We start from the raw sequence: 3,772 nt of genomic DNA on the forward strand, positions 1-3,772 counted from the left end.
TGTAAATATAAAAGAACACATTTTAATCTTTTTTCTTTATAAATGCAAATGCTAATCTTTCCTTGATCTTTGGCAGGGGAGACAAGTGTGAAGGAAGAGGGTTAAAATGACCTTGATAGCATGGAGGTCAAGTAGATTCCTAATCCCAACTTCAATGATGATTTTTCTCAATTTGGGCTCAAAACAGGTCGCTACAGGATTTCCTATAGGATGTACTAGTTCTCCTACAGGATCCCCTGTTTTACTACAATATGTTACAGATTTACTATACGAAACTATAATTCATCAAATGACCAAGAAAAACAAATCCAAATTGGATGAGAAAAATGTTTTTATTGACTAGGATGTCTAAAGTCTCCATTCCAAGTGGAATCACTCAAAAAGACCTTTGTTAACCCATGCCAAGAAATAACATAAAATTACTAGTCTAAAATCTAGAAATTCGAGAACTAGTGAGCTAGTAAATCCATCAAATGCCTAACCTAATCAAGTGAAAATTCAATGGGATAAATTTTGTTACTAAATATAATTTTTTTGTGATCTAATGCAAGTGGAACCAACTCGATTGAATCTTGTTAGCATGCTCTAAAAAATAGCAAAAATTTATTGTTCTTTGCCACAAAGGAGTTCCAAAAATCTAGATTTGGGAATAAGAAAGCTAATCCAAGTAGCTCAATGATTACTATGACATTCCAAAGTTTTTCCAAGGATGAAATGATGTTTGTAATCCTGCAAAAGAACTTACATCAACCATTTAACGCAATCCTACATCAAGACATCATTAATACTAAATGCATAAATAGAAATAAATAAAAACAAGAGATGCATGTGAATAAGAAGTGAAAAGAAGGAAATAAAATGATACAAAAAGGCTCTAAGGCTCCTGGGATGGACAAGCCCAAGGAAACTCAGAGACCTATGGAGGAGAACAAGATTTAGAAGTTGAACATGACACCAATCTTCATTATTTTCATCAATACAATTACATCCCTACAAGAAAATACAATGGAGCCGTAGAAATACGAGTTCTCTCCACAAGAACACTAATCAAAATCCCCCCCAGAGGAAAATTCGACTTGGTGCTTATACAAAATGATTAGGAATCATTCCCCATGAACGGAGGAATCTTTCCCCACCAAAAATCCCTTGATTAGTGGATCTGGTTCCCAATACTAGGAATCTGCGTTAAATGGCAAGGAACACATTCCTAGATTTTCTCAATCATTGGAGTTCCACAATCTGTGCCATAATTCCATAATATCTTGTTAATTTATTATTTAATAGTGATCCTCCTGTAGTAGGGAGCAAGTCCCTAAATTATCTCCTCCTCAAAATCTTCATAATCTGCCCAATATTCTCATAATATTCCACAAAAATAAATAATATTAGGCACAAATATGCAATTATTCATAAACCTTCCTAATTAATATATTAAAGTTAAAAATACATTATCTAATGCAAAAAGAGAGGTTTAATGTGTTGAAGGATGGTTTTAGGCCTTCATTTATGTTTAATTTATAAGCATGGGCCTTAATTTATGTCTAATTTAGAGGCCCATCCAAAAGAAGGAAAATGGAAGGGGAAGGAAAAGAAACCAAACTCGGTTTTGAAAGAGGAAGAGAAGCTCTCTTACAAACACTGCAAGAAATAAGGGCACGACGATGAGCATTGCTAGCAATTGCATCCTGAAATACGACCAAAGTGGCTTAAAGAGAAGAAGGGAAACCAAAAAGAGTTACAACAGCAGCACAACCATTAGATTTGGGGTTAGATTCAAGTGAAGAGGATCAAATCACAGCACTGAGCTTGATAGGTAAATATAATGATGATATTGATTTTGATAGTTCTTGTAATATGAAGAGATGCAAGCTATTTCATTTAAGGGTCATTATGAATAAAAATAAGTTCGACACTTTGATAGATAGTGGATCTCAAGCTATTCTAATTTCTGAGGAAGTGGTTAAATATTGAGATTAAAAACTAAAATGCATCATAAACCTTATACATTATATTGGATGAGCAACAATCATAAGTTACAAGTAACTAAGCAGTGTGTGTTACAATTTGCAATTACATCTCAATTTGTGGATAAGGTAACATGTGATGTAGTACCACTAGATGCATGTGGAATGGTTTTAGATAGCATTTATTTATATGATCAAAAAGCAATTTTCTATATAGAACAAAATCAATATCACTTGTTTAAAAGGGGAATTGAATATATTGTATGTTCTCATCCTATAAAGGCAAACATATATTTTCAAACTGTGAAATAGTTAAAGAGGGCAGCTTATGCAAGTAAAATTATGTTTGTACCATCAACAACACTTAAGCATAAAACAACTAAAACAAATCAAAAAGATGTGATTAAGGAACTAGAAATTGTACAACAAGTATCGATGCAAGATAAGTTGAGTTGTGTTCCAGTTATGAAGAGTCAGCAGGGTACAGTTTCATTTATGTCAGTATGTTCAGTGTTGTTATTCAACTTGTTTCTATTCAGCAGTATGTGGCTAATAATAGAAAACATGGATGTAGATATGGATGGAAGATGAAACTGTGTGTTTTGTAGTTTTTATGTTGTACTGATGATTGTGTGGATGAGTAACATGTATAGATTCAGAACAGGCTGGCCCAAAGATACTGGACAGGTGGAGAAACATTGTCTTCACCTTGAAATAGTGCAAACAACCTTTTTGAGGTCCAAAAGGTCTTAGTGGGGAGGAGTGATCCAAATGGGATCCAAATGGCCAAATATTCGAAGTCTTCAGATTTGAGCGAAACCCATTCTATCACATAGAGCTCGAAAAAATGATTAAAACGCAACTTGAATGGGAAAAATCCAACTCTGTATACAGAAGTTATTCAAGGTCAAAGTTTTGGTCAAAGAAAGCCAAAGTCAAAGTGGTCAAAGTCAACAGTCAACTCATGGTTCCAGGCATTAAAGGGTCATGGTTCCGGGTTGACACATGACATATCTATATGGAAACAATTGACAGCTTTTGATCGCTGACATATGGACCAATTCCAAAGTGACACGTAGCCTTTTACGACTGGTCAAAAATATTGTTAGCAAACCACCAAACAAAACAAGCTTTGATCCCAAAACCTCTACTCTACAACTACAGCAACTTACCAATTAGGCCAACGCTAAGCTTTGCAATAAAATATCGCCACATATATTTGAAGTGGTAGTGTTTGTTATTAAACGGAAAAAATGCTGGAGTCCACCATTATTGGCAGACCCCACCCTACCTCTGCCACATATGTCAACCTTTTTCTATAGTTATTGGTGCTGTGAAACTATCCATAGCCCTGCCATCGTAACAACCTCATCAAATCACCATAACTAACGTGGACTTTATTCCATGGGATAAGGTGTTATTATATGGTATTAAATGTGAGATTCAAATGGTAGTGGATTTGTTCAACGTATGATACGTAGAGGGATAAGTATAATAAAAAATATGGTGGGATAAGATTTGGGTGGAATGGCTAAGAGCCATGTAACATGTTATATATATTATTACAATGCATTGATTGTTATACGGGCGATGGGTAAGGCTAGACCCCCGCCCCCAAATCTTTTATATATTTGATACGTAACGTATGATCATAAGAGCAATGGGGAGGTCGAATGGTTTGAACAACCGACCTCTCCACATTATTATAAAGAAAGTACCAACACACCAGAGGAGGTAGAGAGGTAGAAGTTAATTTTATGTATCAGAAGGTGACTTTATGCCAAGAAGAGCAGTAAGAACGGAATTTT

The sequence above is a fragment of the Pinus tabuliformis genome, chromosome 8 (assembly GCF_031772625.1).
Source record: "Pinus tabuliformis cultivar Carrire ecotype Pingquan chromosome 8, CPIR1, whole genome shotgun sequence".
Classification (NCBI taxonomy): Eukaryota; Viridiplantae; Streptophyta; class Pinopsida; order Pinales; family Pinaceae; genus Pinus; species Pinus tabuliformis.